We start from the raw sequence: 24,862 nt of genomic DNA on the forward strand, positions 1-24,862 counted from the left end.
GCATGCTCTAAAACTCTTGCAATTTAGCTGGCATATGTAGAATTGCATTTGATACTCAGACACAGAGCTGTGGCCTAGGGTGTGGCTCAGGGACTCTATAGCGCCACCTAGCGCGCCGTCTACTGTGGTTGACACATACATTCACGGAAATGAACCAAATTTGGTGGACATGTGTGTTGTATGAATCTGAACAAGTTTTACATTTAAACTATATAGTGAATCTTAGAAGAATTTGAGTTATGATTATGATTATGATTTTTGCACATCATGTATTTTGAAACACTTCTCCTAGACGGTTTATCGAAATCATGTCATATAAGCACTAAAATGATCTTGAGGGGTTGCCCGAGAGGAATTGCGACCAGATTTTTGAATTTCAAAAGTATATCGAAATGGCGAAGGTTTGAACCTAGGTGTCTTATAAAAGGAACAAAAAGTTGGTGTTATAGGAAGAAAACAGTGACTAATTTGGTTGAAATTTGATGGAGTATTAGTTAGTGTGTTTGTAGTGACAGTCATATACAAAGTTTTGAATTTGGTGTTGTTTGTGATTTTTAAAAGCGCATTAATGATTGTGGTGGACACAGTTTTAGCTAAAATATTTTGAAGCGAGTTGATGAATAATGATAATCATATCAACCTATGCTGCAATTTCGACGTAAACCACATTAACAGAAAGTGAGTTATTTAGGTTTTCATATGACTATGGTCTCTCCTATCCGCTCCTTGCTGCCCGCGCGTGTTACACACAGAACTACCTAGCCGCTCCCTCACTGTGGCTCACCCACTCTCCCCCTCCTTGTTTCTTTCCTTCCCCCCACAGTTATTCACACTTTCCCCTCTCTCCCAGCTGGATGTCTCTCTCACCTCCCCCGCTCTCCACACAGAGACACAGACACAGACACACACACACACACACACAGAGTCAAGAATGACAGTGTGATGCAAAGTAAAAGGTAAAAAAAAGATCATGTGTATAAAGATTTTATTCAGGTTAAGTCATTTTTGTGATTGAATTGGGGACTGACTGAGTAAGACCCAAGTTCTAATCCTCATAAAAATTTGTCTTTGCCTTGTGTGTTGCTACCTCTAGTCTGAGACAGAGCCCTGGCCTAGCGTGTGGCTTAGGGACTCCTGGTCACTCACTCACTCACACACTCACACACACACACACACAATATTATTATTCTCTCTTCGTCTTAGCCCGTTTGGCCGTTTCACCAACTTGGCATGCTCCAAAACTCTTGTAATTTGGCAGGCATATGTAGAATTGCATTTGATACTGAGAGACAGAGCCCTGGCCTAGGGTGTGGCTCAGGGGGTCTATAGCACCACCTATCGCGCTGTCTGTTGTGGTTGACATGTGCATGCATGAAAATGAACCAAATTTGGTAGGCAGGTGTGTTGTATAGGGATGGGAATCGAAAACCGGTTCTCGTTCAGAACCGGTTCCCCATGTTTAGATTCCTTGGAATCGCTTGGCAGTTTTGCAAACGATTCCCTTATCGATTCCAATGGGCACGAAGGACGTTGCCACGCAGGTTGCGTAGCTTACGCAAGATACGCAACGTCCGTGGCGTCGTCGAGTTCAGCGCAGCCGACTGCCATGGATGCAGCACAAATGGGTTTACACCCGAAAGGATGACAACAGGGCAAGTACAAAGCAAAGTGGATATTTCTTCAACAGGAGGAAATACTACCAATGTGCAGAAACATTTCCGTAGGCTACAGTGAGTTCTATGACTTTGTAAGTAGGCTACACCGAACCAAAAGAAGAAATCAATCAGTGGTTGCGCAATGACATGTAGCCTATCGATGCATGACAAACACACAAAACTTCATAAGGCTAATGCAGAAATATACACCAGCGTCCAATGCCCATTGCCCAATCAGTCTCAAATGCTAGTTAGTTTAAATAAGTTAGGTTATTAAGTTAGGCTACATTTGACGTTAGAGCACAAATGCAGTCCAAAACTGAAAGCACTCGGAGGGCGCAAACCTCCGCCAGCACCTCTGTAAAAGGGTTTAGCAGTAACTTAACTTCATAATGATTATGATAAATGATATAGCCTAATAATAATAATAGCCTAATAAGTAATAGGCTAAAGGCTTAGGCCTACATTTAAAGAATCAAAGAAAGAAAGCTGAATAGCCGCCTTGGCAGAAACAGGCAAATTGAGCGGACTGGTGCGATAGCCATAAGTCCTCCTCTCTTGGTCTCTTTGTGTAGGCTAGGCCTATGTGCAAGGGCAATCAAGAAGCAACAGAACAAGAAAAAAGGTATTGTTTCTATCATGTGTCTTTATCTATTTGATGGAATGAGTAGGCTTTAGGCTAAGCCCGTGAACGCAAAGCAGATAAAACTTGCGGTCTTTATGCAACGTGTGTTGGCAGCCAAAATAATATTGCAAACGTTGGTTACAATCCTTAAATTATGACCCGAAATTATATTTCACTGAAATAAATAAGAGCTCTTCTTAATATTGTATATTGTTGATTAGTTGGTTTGATATTGTTGTCAATTAAAAGTCGTTGTACACCATGGATTTCCAACACACTCGCTTGCCGCCCCGTTCTGAGGCTGAAGCAGGAGACGACATTTAAACACAATTGGAGGCATTCCAGCCAACGTATTTAATTAAAAGTAGTCTAAATCATGCATAGGCTACCTAAATACTCAATATAGGCTACTTGGCTAATGCCTACTGAATAAGGTTTCCATAAGCCTACAGCACCCACATTCATTCAATGAATGAATGAAAGCGGCGCTCTGTCTCGTAATAAACAGCAGGTGGAAATACCGACACTGTTTCAACTACATGAAACGCAATCGTGATGCATCAAATATCCCCGAGCTTTCAGTGGTCATCAGTTACAACATTTAGCAATATAAGCAAACTGTCCAAAATTAATTAAATCCCAAACCAAATTGAAAATCTTTCGATTTTGATAGCCTACCGGTAGGCCTACATGTCTCACAATGAAACACGCAGACGGCCTGTCTCCAGTGCACGTCTGCCCCAAATAAAGTCCTCTGCTTTGTGCAGCCTAAGCAAATAAAATAATCTAGCCATAATTTGAGGATATATGGTATAGTTTTGCATAGACCTTTGAAATTATAGAGGTTTGGTTTAGCATAGTACCTACTTTTAAACAAACACTTTTTTTCTGTTTCACTGTTCATGTTAGTGCCATTTGCCTAGTTGTAGCACCTGCTATTTAACAGTTAACATTAAATGAACGCAACCATCTCATGCATTTAATTTAGAAGATGACTGTGACAAGGGGCGGACTGGCTCAGAGGCTGGCAGTACATGTCTTAAGCCTACCTTACACTGACAAGATTTGGGAAAGATTCTTGAAAGATTGTAGTCTTTTAACTAATGCTCCTCACTCAGACTTTACTCAAAAGAATACAGTCTTTCAAGAAACTTTCCCAAATCTTGTCAGTGTAAGGTAGGCTTTAGCCTACCACTAGCCTCTCTTTTCACTTCTGAACTGAACTAAAGTTGATGCTACTTGATCGATTTGTTATTTTCTCCAAATGAGAGAATCGATAAGAGAATCGATAAAGAACCGAATCGTTTCGCAGAATCGAAAATGGAATCGGAATCGGAAAAATCTTATCAATTCCCATCCCTAGTGTTGTATAAATCTAAACAACTTTTACATTTACACTACATAGTGAATCTTAAACAAATTTGAGTTATGATTATGATTATGATTTTTGCACATCATGTATTTTGAAACACTTATCCTAGACGGTTTATCGAAATCATGTCATATGAGCAGTAAAAGGATCTTGAGGGTTTGCCCGAGAGGAATTACGAACAGATTTTTGAATTTTCGAAGCATATCGAAATGGCGAAGGTTTGAATTATGGCGTCTTATTACGAAACAGGAAGTTGGTGTTATAAGCAGAAAATAGGTTATAAATTCGATGTAATTTGGCAGCTACATGTGGAATTGCTTCTGCTAGTCAGGGACAGAGCTCTGGCCTAAGGTGTGGCTTCGGGACTCTATAGCGCCACCTAGTAGCACGTTATCTGTTGTGGTTGACACAAACATTCACGAAAATGAACCAAATTTGGTGGATTTATGTGTTTTTGCTATCGCTAGTCAGAGACAGAGCTCTGGCCTAAGGTGTGGCTTAGGGACTCTATAGCGCCACCTAGTAGCACGTTATCTGTTGTGGTTGACACAAACATTCACGAAAATGAACCAAATTTGGTGGATTTATGTGTTTTTGCTATCGAAATCAAATTTGGTGGCCATGTGTGTTGCTCATGCACATGCCCACCAACACGCCTCATGTTGCTTTGTTAGATTCCGAAATGTCACAGGTCTCCGCACCGCAGGTGCTCGGGCCCGCCATCGCCGCTTGCGGCTATATTTTATTTATTTATTTTGCTTTCAAACGGAGGAAGCAAATATTCAAAGGGGTTGGAACGTCTACGTACTAGGGAGCAGGCACGCACAGACAGACAGCCTGAAAAAAAAAAAAGTTTCACTGGCTGATGGAGAAAAAAGCTTACGGCACCTGGTATTCCCAGGCACTTTCTCCCCCAAGTACATATCCTCTGCTCAACCGGCCAATCACTGAGCAATGCTGAGCAAAGCTGAGCAGCCTTCAGCCAATCACTGAGCAATGCTGAGCAGAGCTGAGCGCTCAACAGACCAATCATTGAGCGAGGATCGGAAAATATTCACGACGTCATGACGTCGGCGCTGTTAAGCTGCGTCTCGAAAAATACTGGCGGCCATCTTTAACTACTCCGGTATCGGCGGCGTTTTTCCGACCCATTGGACCTTTTGTTTTTTACTCTCAGGTAAGTTTTGTATGGTTATGTGCCAAGTAATGAATGAAACTCGATGTATTTTTTAATAGTTGGTCCGATATTCAATGTTTTACACGTTATCTCGTTAGCAGCTCGTAACGTTAGCAGGCTGACTCTGACCCGGCGCCGCAAAGGTAAACAGTGCTGCTCACTGTAACAACGGTAGAGTTTGCTATGCGTTGAAAGTGTCTAAGAGCCCAAATGTGTTGTTAGAAGATAGTTTTCTTAGTATTCATAAGTAATTCGTGTTTGTGGGAGTTGGGGGCTATAGACAAAGTTTTCATTCACTGTTCAGCCGCCGCCTCTGTCGAGCTAGCGTTAGCTACCACCGGTGTCGCCTTCACCTGTCAGAGGTAAACAATACATTGAACGTGAATGAATGAGATACCAATCGCCGCTGTAATGACCTGACAATCCCTGGAAACACTTTAAAAATGTCATCAGACACTCTAGCTCACTTTTTTAAGACCATAGAGGTGGTGTTACTTAAGTGTGGAGTTGACGTTTGATGTATAAATATGCCTTAGAAGTGTAAACATGTCAACCGCGATTTGCATGTTAAAAACAAAGTGATGAATGAATGGGCTGTTTTTGGTTGTCATAAGCACTTTTTTTCACCTGTTGGCTGTGGAAAGCAAATAGCACACACGTAATATCAATACTCATTGCATGTGTATTTTATATTTCCAGATTATATGTTGAAGAGCCAGAGCCTGTGCCTCCTGTGAACCGGTCCGTTCAGCCCACGGTGTCGTCCTCCTCCACTCGGCCAAAGCCTGCTGCGCCCATCCCCATTCTGCCAGGGCCTGCTGCGTCCACCCATCTCCAGCCAAAGCCTGCTGCGCCCACCTATGCGCCACCCCCTGTGTCGGCAGCACCCATACTGCTGGTTCTCCCCCCACAGCCACAGGCTCCCTCCGTCCTGTTTCGTGGGCCATCGTGCAGCCAGAGCTTTGTACGTCCTGCACCAACAGTCAAGGCATTCATGCCAAACAAGCCCTCGCGGCCATGTGGGGCTTGCCACGTGCCCAATTGTAGTGGACAGCGGAAGAGGTACACACCTTAAAGTGTCTGGAAGCACCCAGAAGATATTTTCTTCCTGTCCATCCACTAGGATATCCACCACCTCTGGGTCTGACAATGTGGTGTACGACAGCTTTGAACACTTGAAATGTGTGGTGGATGCGGAGTTGGAAAAGAGGAGAACTATGTAAATAACTGTAAAAAACTCACCTGTGTGATGCCACTTCTCCTGTGCCATCTGTAGGAGAGAGAAAGAGGCTTGTTTGTGTTATGCTGAAGTACTTTGAAACACAAACAAACACATGCACAAAAACAAGCAATGTATTTATTTATATAGTTCAAAAGTTTAAAACATGCACTTAACAGTTTAAAAATGTTCTTATATTTGTTTTATTATTACTTATGTTGATCTTAAAAGGCACTTTGTATTATCTTTTTATGTATATAAATATGTTCTGTCACGTTCAATATCAAGGCCAATCTAACCTCCATTATTTTAACCTTAAGCAGTTCCAATCTAACACAATCAGTTTGCATACTGTACCCTTTAATGGTCGTTCATGTTCATATCATCTGTTTTTGTCATACGTGTTGTTTGTTCGTCTTTGTCAGCTTCATGTCTTTGTGATGTTTGTATGTCTTTGTCTGCTTTATGTTTAACACAAGTTTGCCAAAGAAAACACACACAACAAATGTATCTTACAGGAATGGCTTGAGCCTTTATTTGTTGATTGGTGACCTGAGTCTTTGGATAATCCTGTTATTTATTGGGCTTTTGGCCAGTACAAACCAATTGTTCATTTTTTTACCTGAAGTACAAGTTTGTGTTTTTAATTGTTAAGTGTTCTTGATTTATTATTATTATTATTGTTATGTGTGTGTGTGTGTGTGTGTGTGTGTCCTTGTAATGTTTGTATGTCTGTCAGCTCCATGTTTAACTAAATGTTTGCAAATGGTAGTAAACGTTTCACATGTGCTTTCATGCACTGCTTTTCAAATGAAACACATTCTAGGTGAAAAATAAAAGTTGTAAAAGTATTTCAAGTATGTTGGAGTCTCTGTATGCTTGGGTTTCAGAAGGGGTGGGATAGTGTAAAAAAAACCACATAATTTAGAAGTCCTTGTGTCTTCTCTGCCTCTACCAGAGGTATGAATACCCTCTGTGCGCTGGCTGTATCCCCTGAGTGATCACAACGATGACTTCTGTGAACGGCTCTGATGTCTTCCAGACAAAGTGACAGTTCACTGATGCATTACACCCTGTCTTGATTCAGCCCAAATGTAATATTGCACACATTTCCTCTTGAAAATTATGAATCACATCAGCTAGATCAAATCAAACTATGAAAATAAAGAGCAAAATATTCAGCAGACTAATGGATTTCAATAAATTAGGCCACCTAATAAATAACAGTTCAGGACTTTGACCACCAGATGGAGCTGTCCGTTTTGATCCTTTTTGCTCGCTCCCAGGGCTGAGCAAATATGTACTTGTGGGGGTCATGAGCCATTCCCAGGCGGTCTCCCATCCAAGTACTAACCAGGCCCGACGCTGCTTAGCTTCCGAGATCGGACGAGATCGGGCGTGTTCAGCGTGGTATGGCCGTAAGCGAAAGCAACCGGCCAAAGTAACCTACTTAAAGATCCCCAACCCGGGTTGGAGACGCGTGTGTTGTGAAAGGTGAGGTACGCTACAGTATGTGTTCATGAAAACAAGGGCGCATTTTCCGCGTGGAGTTCAACTTTGAAAGTGAAGAATACAACAAATGGCATTTAAAACTTGGTAACATTTCCAATAACTGTTCCTTCTTTATCCTAAAAACGAAGGGTACTGACAGAAGAGTTTGGTTAGGCAAGTGCATATACTTTACTCACAGTTCAACACACATAGGGCAGCTTTATCTCTGATTAAAACGCTCACAGATTTGTTTAGAAGCTAAAGAAATTGTAATGGTGACATAGCATGGCAAAAACCACTTGGTGTACACCATTTGAAACTACCACAAGTAAATTAGAAAACGTCACTGGAGTAAAAAAAAAAAAAAAAAGCTCAGCTTTTCAAACAAAGATGATACTCAAAGCTAAGGAGAGAAATCAGTGTCTGGCCATGCATGAGAATATAAAACCACTAAGTATTTGATGGGATATAAAAAATAAAATAAAAAAATCCTTTTTTTAAGCGGAGCGAAAACACAGGGGATGTTTCATTGGAGAGAACAGCCCTAATTTACAATTCATGAAATATAAGCTTCGTTTTAGAAACGTAGCCTCTCAATGAAAACAACGTACACATACCGGTCGGGATGCAGACGCTCCGAGTTGGGTCTCTGGCCAGTTAGGATTGCGCCTTCAGGTCATGTGTTGTGAAGAGGGCTGTTTCATGGATCCGCTTTGCTTCAACTTCGCCACGGAGAAAGTAAAAACAACTGCTCCAACTGCAGTTCTCTACTGGTGTGCTAGAGTCACTGGCAGCCAATGATCCATACATGTCCACAAATGTACACTAACGACGGAAAGCGTGGCGCTCCCTCCGGCGACGGAGACGTGAATGAGCGCTTCTCCTTAGCGCACGGTTTATATAGGCCTTATACGTAATAGTAGACACACGTCAATCGAATGCTGCATCTAATACGACAACATAGGCTATGTAGTAGCAACTGCTGTCAAGCAAAACTTCATGAAGCACGCTGATATTAGCTTTTCAAATATCAATTCGCTGTGCGTAAAAACAGGAACTTTGGTCACTCGCTCTACTCGGACATCCTGAAACGAGTAACCTACAGTTGTTCAGGAAAACACCACAATATCTGGGATGTCGACAGCCATGCAGACTGTAGGCTATTATCCATACTCAGGCAGTGTTGAAAAAATGACTTTGCAGCTCTTCGGCGAATGAACACAGCGAGACCGGGAATTGTACAAAACGGTGAAAACTAAAGGGACATAGAAAACAAAGCTGTCACCCCCAAAAAATAAGCTAAACATTCCAGATGAAAACAAGCACTAAAACTCCCCCAATCCGCCAACTGTTGACAGTCAACTCGTGCAATTTTGTTCGACCTGTTGCTGGCTTAGCCTATATTTCCTACCTATGCATTTAGTTATTTATTTATTTATTTATTTATTTATTTTGCTTTCAAACGGAGGAAGCAAATATTCAAAGGGGTTGGAACATCTACGTACTAGGGAGCAGGCACGCACAGACAGACAGCCTGAAAAAAAAAAAGTTGCACTGGCTGATGGAGAGAAAAGCTTACGGCACCTGGTATTCCCAGGCGGTCTCCCATCCAAGTACTAACCAGGCCCGACGCTGCTTAGCTTCCGAGATCGGACGAGATCGGGCGTGTTCAGCGTGGTATGGCCGTAAGCGAAAGCAACCGGCCAAAGTAACCTACTTAAAGATCCCCAACCCGGGTTGGAGACGCGTGTGTTGTGAAAGGTGAGGTACGCTACAGTATGTGTTCATGAAAACAAGGGCGCATTTTCCGCGTGGAGTTCAACTTTGAAAGTGAAGAATACAACAAATGGCATTTAAAACTTGGTAACATTTCCAACTAGAATGCATTTCCCGGTGGGAAAGTGCGAAGTGTGCTTGCTCCGACGCGCCGCGAGAGCGCCCCGGCAGGATACGCGACAGCTCGCCCTCAGGTCAAAGCGCCAAAGTTTGGCCAAGACGCGAAGCTGCTTCGAGTTTGGCGACGTTGCCTTCGATTGCCGAATTCTTACACTGACCTGACGAGTTGCCTAGGTTTATCAGTGGTATGTCCCAGAGCACCTCCAATGTAAAAATGTAGATGTCATCCCAAAGACGTAAAGAGATATGAGCCAAAATGCATTTTTGCTAATTGCGGCGCCCCCTAGTGGCCAAATTACAACACATTTACTGAGGCTACTTTGGATGGTGTCCAAAATCATCCCGCCAAATATGGTCTCGATACCTCACAGCGTTTCCGAGATTTGACCTCACTTCCTGTTTGGACGCTTCACCATCGAATTTGATTGGCTGTCACGGGCGAACGCTTTGATGTATGAAAATGAAATGTACACCTCTAAGGTCTGTAGACCTTGTGTTGAATTAAGTATGAGTTGTTCACGTGTAGCTAGCATGAAACACGTAACCACTGAAGGAAGGAGGGAGCCTAAGGAACTAGGCTAGCCTGACGACGTCATACTCAACTCTTATCAGAATATGAGTCTGAAACTGCTCCATTCAGCTGCGATTATGGGGCGTGATTCAACCGATACAGTGCGGGGGGGATAGCTCTGCACTCATTGGATAGACCAAACCAAACAGAACAAGTTATTGGCTGTCAGTATCTGCGAAATCTAAGACAGAAATATGTAGCAGGGTAGGCTATGGAAAACATCCTCCTTCGTTTTTAAAAATAATTCCTTCAAACTGTATGCAATGAACAGCTGGGGAAGTGTGTCGTTAACCCAACGAGCAAACAGACATTTTTAAACAAACGGGAACAACATCACCCAAACATGCTGTTTTAACTGGGTGAAAGTGAAACTGAAGTTTTCCCACACATCCTCGTTGGTCTAAGTGTTCAGAAATAGTTGTGCGAATCCGTGATAAAACCTCCGTTTCAATAGCTAAGATAAACGAAAGGCCAAACTGCATGAACAAATTATGCATTCATAGCCATAGCGTTTCTGTTGCAATCAAAATCAACCTAAGCGAACATGGTCTCACTACCAACTCGTTGAACGAGGACGCATGCAGCCGTGAACGTCACTGCTGTTCATATGTCAATCATCACGTAAAGCCCGCCCTGTGAAATGTGATTGGTCCGAGCCGAAGTGTATCTCGAATAGTAGCAGCTGAACGGAGCAGTGCCAGACCGAAGTTCCCTGCCGAAAAAGAATGGAGGCGGGGCTAAACTTCGGTCTGGCATCCAGGCTAGAACTAGGCATGTTTCTAGAACAAATACGAGTAATGTTAGGAGTATAGCTATCCTGTTATGCGGGAACATCCGCAGTTTACTCACTGTTAAATAAGTTGCAATGTGTTATAGCCTCAAATGGATGGTAAAATAAACAGGACGACTCACCTGTTCAAATGATGTAATAGGATAAAATTTGGTTTTGATAAGTCAAAGCAACCAGGCTGTTACTGGTTAACGTTTCTGAATATGAAATCGATTTTGGATTGGTTGCATGTGATAAAAGCTATGCCATTTCCTGTCCAGACAGCATTCATATTCAGAAATACTGTACACCGGCAACAAAGACACACACACACACACACACACACACACACACACACACACACACACACACACACACACAAACAACTCTTTCAAACAGAAACGTCAGTCCGTTACATCTGCCTCTTGTCCACAAACTGCATGTCGCTGAGTTGACTAGCAACGAAGACTTTCACATAAACACACACACACACACACACACACACACACACACACACACTTACACACACACAGACACACCACCCCTTCAAACACAAATATCTGTCTGTTACGTCTGCCTCTTGTCCACAAACTGCATGTTGCACAGTTCACCCACATCTACCCACAATTCTTTGATTTATAAATAACCCCAGCATTAAAAAACTGCAATGTGTCAAATCTTATTATACAACAATTGGGTTCTATGAAGCTGTTTCTTTGTTTCTGATTGGCCGAGAGACGTTCCATGAGTTGAAATATCCCACGATAATCCACTCTGACTTTTCACAGCTAATAATAAATCACTCCGCGATACAATGTCAAATTGTCAAGTGTAAAACGAACTGTCACATTGCATCCAAGCTGAAATACAGATACTCAGAACATAGAATATGACGGAGGTGGATATTAGCTAGTTGGATGGCATGTAGGCTAAGTAAAATAGTGATGTTTCAAAGCTAAAAGCATGTCCTAACCAGACGCAATGCGAGCTAACGTTTATTAGGCTATATTCTGCATTGCTTGACAACGGGAGAGATAGAACTAACGACTGGCTTTTGGCCATAGCAACGTGCTTTTAGAACTAACGACTGGCCTTTGGCCATAGCAACCATCCATTTAGAACTAGTAACGGCAGTTTGTCCTGCAAGTAATAGAACTTTGTGGCGGAGAGAAGTTAGTTCTACAAACAAGACAGTTTTAGCGATTTACATTATAATGGGAAATTAGCGCAAAAAACAAGTGGTAGAATTGTTGTATAAAAGCAATATAGCACTTGTGATCGTGGGTTGTTGCTGGATATTCCCACGGATGTAGTTGCCTGCGCCACTCGGCCTCGGGCCTCGAGGCTACGGCCGAACAACACCCGTGGGAATATCTAGCAACAACCCACTCCCACTCGTGCTATATTGCTTAAATATGTATACTGTATGTATATACTGTATGGGCAATTCCATGCAAAACTGTCAAGTCCATAACCCCACACAGCATCATACTATGATGTGGATGATGATTTCTTAAAAGTTTACCATTTCGCTCGCGCAAAAAAAAAAAATAATCGTTCCTACATCGTTTTTTTCATCGTTCCTACAAACATTTATCAGAACCAACATTTCTAGATGATGTTGGGAATGGGGTAGGCCTACTATTACTAAAATAAATGCATAAGGTAGCCTATGCCTGTTTTTTACATCCCGACTATTTAATGTAGGTTTTAGGCTAAGCCTACACAGTAAGAGCAACAAGTTGGCCAGAATTATATGAAATAAGGGCATAAAGGGCATGAATAAGACAATTCCTTAGGAGGGGTCGGGAATGCCTGGGTTGAGTTTGAGATGCATTAGGCCTATAGCCTACACATGGATCATCACTATTTGTTTTGTGTTTTTATCCAACTTTGATAACATGCATATAAATATGGAGATTACTTTCTTTTCGCCTTTTCATTGTTATTAGCCTATGCCAATCAACTGAGTTGAATGCTGTGCATGTTGTCTCTACATAGGCTACACATATTGCTGTGCATGTTGTCTACACAGCCTATAGTAGCCTACACTGTTGGCTAATCTAATTAGGCTACACACTTTGCGATAAGGTGACATTTCTGATTCTGACACAACCATCATACAAAATAAAACGAACTCAGCCAAAAGCCTGTTGCAAAAGCCAAGTTCAGCGGCCACAACGTTTTGAAACTTTTCCCCCGGTTCCCATTCGGCTTATGTGACATTTGCAACGTTTAATCATCTTTAACATCGTTCATAGACCTTTACTGACCTCAATCACGCAGACCACCGCAGCATCAGTCTCTCTCTCTCCTGCTCCTCACTAACTTCTTGAAACATCTTTGTATCATCTAGCCAATGAATTGAAAGACAGTCTAAATGTTCCCATGCCAAAAACTAATGCTATACAATGCCATTTAGTTTTCACCATGTCTATGGTTTTCACTCGCAATAAGAAGCTGTTAGCCTGAGTTTGGTTGTTCGATGTTGGCATTTTCCATAACGTTCCATTTAGCTGCCAAAAGCAAATGAAATAGACAAATAGCTTACAATATCGCCAGGCTGCAATATCACCTTTCCTTCCCCATAGCTAAATGTAGGCAACGTTAAGCAATTAACAATTAGCCTACTAATATCAACTAACAATCTCACTATGTCGTTCACTGCGAATTGTGTCCTCTCTTCCGCCCACAGCACGGGAACGTTGACTACGCTCGCCTGCCTACCGCGCTAGCCAGAGCGCTAAGGCTCTGAGGCATGGGAATCATAACGATACTTTCATTCAATAAACAGACTTGTAGGCTATTTATAGTTTGACTCGCTTTGTTGTCATGTTAAATTAATATCTAAATAATCACGCTGACGGTGTCAATGACAATCAATCAGGAGGAGTAGTTATTGAAAATAATCACGCTTTAGACATGACCAGCCTACTTCAACTTGATGGCACATAGACCATAGCTAGCAATAATTGCAAATATTTTTTAGATCTTCTGACTAAGTTTACTGTACTTATTCAAACGACATCAGCACCACTGTCACTGGATATAAAGCAAACGTTGACTTTCACTCGGTGCTTCACTGACTGTAAAAAAGTGTCATAATATTATCTATCTATGCACTGCCTGATGCTTGACAGCAATTGCTAGCTCGATGAGTTGCGAAACGACATCAGCGAAACGACATCAGCAAAACGTACCACTCGGTCCGTATTAAATTTACAGTTAACAACATTGGCTTCCCAGGCATGCATTTAATTACCTTTCACTGCCTTCACGTCTGCCAGGCTCCAAACTGTCTTCATAACAGCAGTTGCAATTCAGTATTAAAACAGCCTTGGTAAAGTTAAAACCAACTATTTGAACTGCAGTTAGTTTAGCCTACCCTCATAACTAGACCTCTCAAATTCCAAAATTTGAAGTCTAAATATACACACTTTATGTTGAAAGTGTAACTGCGATTACATTCTAATTAAAATCCTCCTTGCCTCAAGCACACTGCAGACAGGGCGACCGCTCTACTTCCGGTATTTCGCCGACGTTGGGAGTGAAGTTCACCCAGAATGCTCAGGTCAATACAAATCATCCAAAACACACCGTCAGCATGAAACATCGTGTAATTGTCTAGTATATATACCAAATGAACACCCACAATCTTTAACAGCGTGTAAGTCCGTACTTGCCCTTAGGGGCCATGGCATTGCTTAGATCTAACAAGTCTCAGGATGAGACACTCCGTAGCGGACTATCCACATTGTACTGTTGCGGACCAGCTCCGACATCCAATGACAAATTGTAAGGTGCGAGGCTACTATCATACGCTAGGGAATGTATGCCAGGACCTGTCAGAACTCCATAGTGCTGTGAGAATTGCACCAATATATTTTACAAGAATGGCCTTGATTTGATTTTTTTTTTAAAATATCAACATTGTATCTTAAATCACTCTGAAATGTCATTTCTGCATGACCTAAGCAATTTAAGATGAGCTATTCCGAATAATAGCATACATTCACAAACACACACGTTTTTGCTAATTATAGAGCCATCGACAGACCAAATAACACCAAATTTATTGAGGGTGCTTTGGATGGGGTCTCAAGTCATCCCACCAAATATGGCTTTCATACGTCACAGCATTGCCAAGATAGGCACACTTCCTGTTTGGTGGCTTCGCTCGCTGAATTTAATTGGTCGTCACAGGCGAACGCTTGGACGTATGAAGGCGAAATCAAGGCATTTGATCCGCCTTGGTCTGTAGATCACGCGTGCCAAGTTTCATGACGATCGGATGAACTATGCGGCCAAAGTCGCTTTACTTTGATTTTGGACAAAATTCAAAATGGTGGAAAATCCATCATGGCGGAAAATTACGTCTCATGGTGCGTTGGAATCGGCTGAGTCAGAGGATTCCAACGGTATAAGTTTTATCAAAATAGGCCATACGGATCAAACGTTACGGGCATTAACGTGTTTTCCAACTTTGACCAGTTGGTGGCGCTAGGGCGTGAGAGCGGAGAGCATGAAACCTGGTGGTGTCAATCAGGGTAGTCTCTTCTATCAGCGTACCAAATTTCATGACTTTATGTCTTACGGTTTGGGCTACAGGTGGAAAAATGTGTGGGCATCAGCGCTCAAAAATCGCTTTTCCATTCATTCCTATGGGAAAAAATCGACCGGAAAAACTGGAATAACGGGAGAACGACAAGGCGTATCAAAAAGCTGTATACAAGCCACCATCCTCGCATCAGGACCGACGCGTGAGAGGTGGAACGGCGTCTCTAGCTCTAAATCCCTAGGACAAGATAGGGAGACAAAAGTTTGACTTGAGATAAATAAGTAGTATATGAAACGCACGGAGAACAATAGTGTGCTTTTGCAAGCACACTAATAACTGTTCCTTCTTTATCCTAAAAACGAAGGGTACTGACAGAAGAGTTTGGTTAGGCAAGTGCATATACTTTACTCACAGTTCAACACACATAGGGCAGCTTTATCTCTGATTAAAACGCTCACAGATTTGTTTAGAAGCTAAAGAAATTGTAATGGTGACATAGCATGGCAAAAACCACTTGGTGTACACCATTTGAAACTACCACAAGTAAATTAGAAAACGTCACTGGAGTAAAAAAAAATAAAAAAGCTCAGCTTTTCAAACAAAGATGATACTCAAAGCTAAGGAGAGAAATCAGTGTCTGGCCATGCATGAGAATATAAAACCACTAAGTATTTGATGGGATATAAAAAATAAAAAAAAAAATCCTTTTTTTAAGCGGAGCGAAAACACAGGGGATGTTTCATTGGAGAGAACAACCCTAATTTACAATTCATGAAATATAAGCTTCGTTTTAGAAACGTAGCCTCTCAATGAAAACAACGTACACATACCGGTCGGGATGCAGACGCTCCGAGTTGGGTCTCTGGCCAGTTAGGATTGCGCCTTCAGGTCATGTGTTGTGAAGAGGGTTGTTTCATGGATCCGCTTTGCTTCAACTTCGCCACGGAGAAAGTAAAAACAACTGCTCCAACTGCAGTTCTCTACTGGTGTGCTAGAGTCACTGGCAGCCAATGATCCATACATGTCCACAAATGTACACTAACGACGGAAAGCGTGGCGCTCCCTCCGGCGACGGAGACGTGAATGAGCGCTTCTCCTTAGCGCACGGTTTATATAGGCCTTATACGTAATAGTAGACACACGTCAATCGAATGCTGCATCTAATACGACAACATAGGCTATGTAGTAGCAACTGCTGTCAAGCAAAACTTCATGAAGCACGCTGATATTAGCTTTTCAAATATCAATTCGCTGTGCGTAAAAACAGGAACTTTGGTCACTCGCTCTACTCGGACATCCTGAAACGAGTAACCTACAGTTGTTCAGGAAAACACCACAATATCTGGGATGTCGACAGCCATGCAGACTGTAGGCTATTATCCATACTCAGGCAGTGTTGAAAAAATGACTTTGCAGCTCTTGGGCGAATGAACACAGCGAGACCGGGAATTGTACAAAACGGTGAAAACTAAAGGGACATAGAAAACAAAGCTGTCACCCCCAAAAAATAAGCTAAACATTCCAGATGAAAACAAGCACTAAAACTCCCCCAATCCGCCAACTGTTGACAGTCAACTCGTGCAATTTTGTTCGACCTGTTGCTGGCTTAGCCTATATTTCCTACCTATGCATTTAGTTATTTATTTATTTATTTATTTATTTATTTTGCTTTCAAACGGAGGAAGCAAATATTCAAAGGGGTTGGAACATCTACGTACTAGGGAGCAGGCACGCACAGACAGACAGCCTGAAAAAAAAAAAATTGCACTGGCTGATGGAGAGAAAAGCTTACGGCACCTGGTATTCCCAGGCGGTCTCCCATCCAAGTACTAACCAGGCCCGACGCTGCTTAGCTTCCGAGATCGGACGAGATCGGGCGTGTTCAGCGTGGTATGGCCGTAAGCGAAAGCAACCGGCCAAAGTAACCTACTTAAAGCTCCCCAACCCGGGTTGGAGACGCGTGTGTTGTGAAAGGTGAGGTACGCTACAGTATGTGTTCATGAAAACAAGGGCGCATTTTCCGCGTGGAGTTCAACTTTGAAAGTGAAGAATACAACAAATGGCATTTAAAACGTGGTAACATTTCCAATAACTGTTCCTTCTTTATCCTAAAAACGAAGGGTACTGACAGAAGAGTTTGGTTAGGCAAGTGCATATACTTTACTCACAGTTCAACACACATAGGGCAGCTTTATCTCTGATTAAAACGCTCACAGATTTGTTTAGAAGCTAAAGAAATTGTAATGGTGACATAGCATGGCAAAAACCACTTGGTGTACACCATTTGAAACTACCACAAGTAAATTAGAAAACGTCACTGGAGTAAAAAAAAAAAAAAAAGCTCAGCTTTTCAAACAAAGATGATACTCAAAGCTAAGGAGAGAAATCAGTGTCTGGCCATGCATGAGAATATAAAACCACTAAGTATTTGATGGGATATAAAAAATAAAATAAAAAATCCTTTTTTTAAGCGGAGCGAAAACACAGGGGATGTTTCATTGGAGAGAACAGCCCTAATTTACAATTCATGAAATATAAGCTTCGTTTTAGAAACGTAGCCTCTCAATGAAAACAACGTACACATACCGGTCGGGATGCAGACGCTCCGAGTTGGGTCTCTGGCCAGTTAGGATTGCGCCTTCAGGTCATGTGTTGTGAAGAGGGTTGTTTCATGGATCCGCTTTGCTTCAACTTCGCCACGGAGAAAGTAAAAACAACTGCTCCAACTGCAGTTCTCTACTGGTGTGCTAGAGTCACTGGCAGCCAATGATCCATACATGTCCACAAATGTACACTAACGACGGAAAGCGTGGCGCTCCCTCCGGCGACGGAGACGTGAATGAGCGCTTCTCCTTAGCGCACGGTTTATATAGGCCTTATACGTAATAGTAGACACACGTCAATCGAATGCTGCATCTAATACGACAACATAGGCTATGTAGTAGCAACTGCTGTCAAGCAAAACTTCATGAAGCACGCTGATATTAGCTTTTCAAATATCAATTCGCTGTGCGTAAAAACAGGAACTTTGGTCACTCGCTCTACTCGGACATCCTGAAACGAGTAACCTACAGTTGTTCAGGAAAACACCACAATATCTGGGATGTCGACAGCCATGCAGACTGTAGGCTATTATCCATACTCAGGCAGTGTTGAAAAAATGACTTTGCAGCTCTTGGGCGAATGAACACAGCGAGACCGGGAATTGTACAAAACGGTGAAAACTAAAGGGACATAGAAAACAAAGCTGTCACCCCCAAAAAATAAGCTAAACATTCCAGATGAAAACAAGCACTAAAACTCCCCCAATCCGCCAACTGTTGACAGTCAACTCGTGCAATTTTGTTCGACCTGTTGCTGGCTTAGCCTATATTTCCTACCTATGCATTTAGTTATTTATTTATTTATTTATTTATTTATTTTGCTTTCAAACGGAGGAAGCAAATATTCAAAGGGGTTGGAACATCTACGTACTAGGGAGCAGGCACGCACAGACAGACAGCCTGAAAAAAAAAAAGTTGCACTGGCTGATGGAGAGAAAAGCTTACGGCACCTGGTATTCCCAGGCGGTCTCCCATCCAAGTACTAACCAGGCCCGACGCTGCTTAGCTTCCGAGATCGGACGAGATCGGGCGTGTTCAGCGTGGTATGGCCGTAAGCGAAAGCAACCGGCCAAAGTAACCTACTTAAAGCTCCCCAACCCGGGTTGGAGACGCGTGTGTTGTGAAAGGTGAGGTACGCTACAGTATGTGTTCATGAAAACAAGGGCGCATTTTCCGCGTGGAGTTCAACTTTGAAAGTGAAGAATACAACAAATGGCATTTAAAACTTGGTAACATTTCCAATAACTGTTCCTTCTTTATCCTAAAAACGAAGGGTACTGACAGAAGAGTTTGGTTAGGCAAGTGCATATACTTTACTCACAGTTCAACACACATAGGGCAGCTTTATCTCTGATTAAAACGCTCACAGATTTGTTTAGAAGCTAAAGAAATTGTAATGGTGACATAGCATGGCAAAAACCACTTGGTGTACACCATTTGAAACTACCACAAGTAAATTAGAAAACGTCACTGGAGTAAAAAAAAAAAAAAAAGCTCAGCTTTTCAAACAAAGATGGTACTCAAAGCTAAGGAGAGAAATCAGTGTCTGGCCATGCATGAGAATATAAAACCACTAAGTATTTGATGGGATATAAAAAATAAAAAAAAAAATCCTTTTTTTAAGCGGAGCGAAAACACAGGGGATGTTTCATTGGAGATAACAACCCTAATTTACAATTCATGAAATATAAGCTTCGTTTTAGAAACGTAGCCTCTCAATGAAAACAACGTACACATACCGGTCGGGATGCAGACGCTCCGAGTTGGGTCTCTGGCCAGTTAGGATTGCGCCTTCAGGTCATGTGTTGTGAAGAGGGTTGTTTCATGGATCCGCTTTGCTTCAACTTCGCCACGGAGAAAGTAAAAACAACTGCTCCAACTGCAGTTCTCTACTGGTGTGCTAGAGTCACTGGCAGCCAATGATCCATACATGTCCACAAATGTACACTAACGACGGAAAGCGTGGCGCTCCCTCCGGCGACGGAGACGTGAATGAGCGCTTCTCCTTAGCGCACGGTTTATATAGGCCTTATACGTAATAGTAGACACACGTCAATCGAATGCTGCATCTAATACGACAACATAGGCTATGTAGTAGCAACTGCTGTCAAGCAAAACTTCATGAAGCACGCTGATATTAGCTTTTCAAATATCAATTCGCTGTGCGTAAAAACAGGAACTTTGGTCACTCGCTCTACTCGGACATCCTGAAACGAGTAACCTACAGTTGTTCAGGAAAACACCACAATATCTGGGATGTCGACAGCCATGCAGACTGTAGGCTATTATCCATACTCAGGCAGTGTTGAAAAAATGACTTTGCAGCTCTTGGGCGAATGAACACAGCGAGACCGGGAATTGTACAAAACGGTGAAAACTAAAGGGACATAGAAAACAAAGCTGTCACCCCCAAAAAATAAGCTAAACATTCCAGATGAAAACAAGCACTAAAACTCCCCCAATCCGCCAACTGTTGACAGTCAACTCGTGCAATTTTGTTCGACCTGTTGCTGGCTTAGCCTATATTTCCTACCTATGCATTTAGTTATTTATTTATTTATTTATTTATTTATTTTGCTTTCAAACGGAGGAAGCAAATATTCAAAGGGGTTGGAACATCTACGTACTAGGGAGCAGGCACGCACAGACAGACAGCCTGAAAAAAAAAAAGTTGCACTGGCTGATGGAGAGAAAAGCTTACGGCACCTGGTATTCCCAGGCGGTCTCCCATCCAAGTACTAACCAGGCCCGACGCTGCTTAGCTTCCGAGATCGGACGAGATCGGGCGTGTTCAGCGTGGTATGGCCGTAAGCGAAAGCAACCGGCCAAAGTAACCTACTTAAAGCTCCCCAACCCGGGTTGGAGACGCGTGTGTTGTGAAAGGTGAGGTACGCTACAGTATGTGTTCATGAAAACAAGGGCGCATTTTCCGCGTGGAGTTCAACTTTGAAAGTGAAGAATACAACAAATGGCATTTAAAACTTGGTAACATTTCCAATAACTGTTCCTTCTTTATCCTAAAAACGAAGGGTACTGACAGAAGAGTTTGGTTAGGCAAGTGCATATACTTTACTCACAGTTCAACACACATAGGGCAGCTTTATCTCTGATTAAAACGCTCAGAGATTTGTTTAGAAGCTAAAGAAATTGTAATGGTGACATAGCATGGCAAAAACCACTTGGTGTACACCATTTGAAACTACCACAAGTAAATTAGAAAACGTCACTGGAGTAAAAAAAAAAAAAAAAGCTCAGCTTTTCAAACAAAGATGATACTCAAAGCTAAGGAGAGAAATCAGTGTCTGGCCATGCATGAGAATATAAAACCACTAAGTATTTGATGGGATATAAAAAATAAAAAAAAAAATCCTTTTTTTAAGCGGAGCGAAAACACAGGGGATGTTTCATTGGAGATAACAACCCTAATTTACAATTCATGAAATATAAGCTTCGTTTTAGAAACGTAGCCTCTCAATGAAAACAACGTACACATACCGGTCGGGATGCAGACGCTCCGAGTTGGGTCTCTGGCCAGTTAGGATTGCGCCTTCAGGTCATGTGTTGTGAAGAGGGTTGTTTCATGGATCCGCTTTGCTTCAACTTCGCCACGGAGAAAGTAAAAACAACTGCTCCAACTGCAGTTCTCTACTGGTGTGCTAGAGTCACTGGCAGCCAATGATCCATACATGTCCACAAATGTACACTAACGACGGAAAGCGTGGCGCTCCCTCCGGCGACGGAGACGTGAATGAGCGCTTCTCCTTAGCGCACGGTTTATATAGGCCTTATACGTAATAGTAGACACACGTCAATCGAATGCTGCATCTAATACGACAACATAGGCTATGTAGTAGCAACTGCTGTCAAGCAAAACTTCATGAAGCACGCTGATATTAGCTTTTCAAATATCAATTCGCTGTGCGTAAAAACAGGAACTTTGGTCACTCGCTCTACTCGGACATCCTGAAACGAGTAACCTACAGTTGTTCAGGAAAACACCACAATATCTGGGATGTCGACAGCCATGCAGACTGTAGGCTATTATCCATACTCAGGCAGTGTTGAAAAAATGACTTTGCAGCTCTTGGGCGAATGAACACAGCGAGACCGGGAATTGTACAAAACGGTGAAAACTAAAGGGACATAGAAAACAAAGCTGTCACCCCCCAAAAATAAGCTAAACATTCCAGATGAAAACAAGCACTAAAACTCCCCCAATCCGCCAACTGTTGACAGTCAACTCGTGCAATTTTGTTCGACCTGTTGCTGGCTTAGCCTATATTTCCTACCTATGCATTTAGTTATTTATTTATTTATTTATTTATTTATTTTGCTTTCAAACGGAGGAAGCAAATATTCAAAGGGGTTGGAACATCTACGTACTAGGGAGCAGGCACGCACAGACAGACAGCCTGAAAAAAAAAAAGTTGCACTGGCTGATGGAGAGAAAAATTTACGGCACCTGGTATTCCCAGGCGGTCTCCCATCCAAGTACTAACCAGGCCCGACGCTGCTTAGCTTCCGAGATCGGACGAGATCGGGCGTGTTCAGCGTGGTATGGCCGTAAGCGAAAGCAACCGGCCAAAGTAACCTACTTAAAGCTCCCCAACCCGGGTTGGAGACGCGTGTGTTGTGAAAGGTGAGGTACGCTACAGTATGTGTTCATGAAAACAAGGGCGCATTTTCCGCGTGGAGTTCAACTTTGAAAGTGAAGAATACAACAAATGGCATTTAAAACGTGGTAACATTTCCAATAACTGTTCCTTCTTTATCCTAAAAACGAAGGGTACTGACAGAAGAGTTTGGTTAGGCAAGTGCATATACTTTACTCACAGTTCAACACACATAGGGCAGCTTTATCTCTGATTAAAACGCTCACAGATTTGTTTAGAAGCTAAAGAAATTGTAATGGTGACATAGCATGGCAAAAACCACTTGGTGTACACCATTTGAAACTACCACAAGTAAATTAGAAAACGTCACTGGAGTAAAAAAAAAAAAAAAAGCTCAGCTTTTCAAACAAAGATGATACTCAAAGCTAAGGAGAGAAATCAGTGTCTGGCCATGCATGAGAATATAAAACCACTAAGTATTTGATGGGATATAAAAAATAAAATAAAAAAATCCTTTTTTTAAGCGGAGCGAAAACACAGGGGATGTTTCATTGGAGAGAACAGCCCTAATTTACAATTCATGAAATATAAGCTTCGTTTTAGAAACGTAGCCTCTCAATGAAAACAACGTACACATACCGGTCGGGATGCAGACGCTCCGAGTTGGGTCTCTGGCCAGTTAGGATTGCGCCTTCAGGTCATGTGTTGTGAAGAGGGTTGTTTCATGGATCCGCTTTGCTTCAACTTCGCCACGGAGAAAGTAAAAACAACTGCTCCAACTGCAGTTCTCTACTGGTGTGCTAGAGTCACTGGCAGCCAATGATCCATACATGTCCACAAATGTACACTAACGACGGAAAGCGTGGCGCTCCCTCCGGCGACGGAGACGTGAATGAGCGCTTCTCCTTAGCGCACGGTTTATATAGGCCTTATACGTAATAGTAGACACACGTCAATCGAATGCTGCATCTAATACGACAACATAGGCTATGTAGTAGCAACTGCTGTCAAGCAAAACTTCATGAAGCACGCTGATATTAGCTTTTCAAATATCAATTCGCTGTGCGTAAAAACAGGAACTTTGGTCACTCGCTCTACTCGGACATCCTGAAACGAGTAACCTACAGTTGTTCAGGAAAACACCACAATATCTGGGATGTCGACAGCCATGCAGACTGTAGGCTATTATCCATACTCAGGCAGTGTTGAAAAAATGACTTTGCAGCTCTTGGGCGAATGAACACAGCGAGACCGGGAATTGTACAAAACGGTGAAAACTAAAGGGACATAGAAAACAAAGCTGTCACCCCCAAAAAATAAGCTAAACATTCCAGATGAAAACAAGCACTAAAACTCCCCCAATCCGCCAACTGTTGACAGTCAACTCGTGCAATTTTGTTCGACCTGTTGCTGGCTTAGCCTATATTTCCTACCTATGCATTTAGTTATTTATTTATTTATTTATTTATTTATTTTGCTTTCAAACGGAGGAAGCAAATATTCAAAGGGGTTGGAACATCTACGTACTAGGGAGCAGGCACGCACAGACAGACAGCCTGAAAAAAAAAAAGTTGCACTGGCTGATGGAGAGAAAAGCTTACGGCACCTGGTATTCCCAGGCGGTCTCCCATCCAAGTACTAACCAGGCCCGACGCTGCTTAGCTTCCGAGATCGGACGAGATCGGGCGTGTTCAGCGTGGTATGGCCGTAAGCGAAAGCAACCGGCCAAAGTAACCTACTTAAAGCTCCCCAACCCGGGTTGGAGACGCGTGTGTTGTGAAAGGTGAGGTACGCTACAGTATGTGTTCATGAAAACAAGGGCGCATTTTCCGCGTGGAGTTCAACTTTGAAAGTGAAGAATACAACAAATGGCATTTAAAACTTGGTAACATTTCCAATAACTGTTCCTTCTTTATCCTAAAAACGAAGGGTACTGACAGAAGAGTTTGGTTAGGCAAGTGCATATACTTTACTCACAGTTCAACACACATAGGGCAGCTTTATCTCTGATTAAAACGCTCACAGATTTGTTTAGAAGCTAAAGAAATTGTAATGGTGACATAGCATGGCAAAAACCACTTGGTGTACACCATTTGAAACTACCACAAGTAAATTAGAAAACGTCACTGGAGTAAAAAAAAAAAAAAAAGCTCAGCTTTTCAAACAAAGATGATACTCAAAGCTAAGGAGAGAAATCAGTGTCTGGCCATGCATGAGAATATAAAACCACTAAGTATTTGATGGGATATAAAAAATAAAATAAAATATAGCCGCAAGCGGCGATGGCGGGCCCGAGCACCTGCGGTGCGGAGA

The 24,862-nt window shown here is 42.3% G+C and overlaps 6 non-coding genes and 1 pseudogene across 6 annotated transcripts; all 7 read right to left on the reverse strand.

Annotated features, from left to right (window-relative positions):
- Window positions 1-7,358: 7,358 nt before the first annotated feature.
- On the reverse strand, window positions 7,359-7,472 carry LOC134063214 (5S ribosomal RNA; annotated as a pseudogene).
- Window positions 7,473-9,111: 1,639 nt separating this feature from the next.
- Window positions 9,112-9,230, reverse strand: LOC134062703 (5S ribosomal RNA). Its single transcript, XR_009935488.1, has one exon. It is a non-coding gene; the product is annotated as a 5S ribosomal RNA (ribosomal RNA).
- Window positions 9,231-17,118: 7,888 nt separating this feature from the next.
- Window positions 17,119-17,237, reverse strand: LOC134063021 (5S ribosomal RNA). Its single transcript, XR_009935796.1, has one exon. It is a non-coding gene; the product is annotated as a 5S ribosomal RNA (ribosomal RNA).
- A 1,637-nt stretch (window positions 17,238-18,874) lies between these two features.
- Window positions 18,875-18,993, reverse strand: LOC134063135 (5S ribosomal RNA). The gene has a single exon (XR_009935908.1). It is a non-coding gene; the product is annotated as a 5S ribosomal RNA (ribosomal RNA).
- A 1,637-nt stretch (window positions 18,994-20,630) lies between these two features.
- LOC134063247 (5S ribosomal RNA) lies at window positions 20,631-20,749 on the reverse strand. The gene has a single exon (XR_009936009.1). It is a non-coding gene; the product is annotated as a 5S ribosomal RNA (ribosomal RNA).
- Window positions 20,750-22,386: 1,637 nt separating this feature from the next.
- LOC134063191 (5S ribosomal RNA) lies at window positions 22,387-22,505 on the reverse strand. Its single transcript, XR_009935963.1, has one exon. It is a non-coding gene; the product is annotated as a 5S ribosomal RNA (ribosomal RNA).
- A 1,638-nt stretch (window positions 22,506-24,143) lies between these two features.
- Window positions 24,144-24,262, reverse strand: LOC134063363 (5S ribosomal RNA). The gene has a single exon (XR_009936122.1). It is a non-coding gene; the product is annotated as a 5S ribosomal RNA (ribosomal RNA).
- Between the last annotated feature and the right edge of the window lie 600 nt (window positions 24,263-24,862).

Source organism: Sardina pilchardus, chromosome 17 (assembly GCF_963854185.1).
Source record: "Sardina pilchardus chromosome 17, fSarPil1.1, whole genome shotgun sequence".
In the NCBI taxonomy this organism is placed as follows: Eukaryota; Metazoa; Chordata; class Actinopteri; order Clupeiformes; family Clupeidae; genus Sardina; species Sardina pilchardus.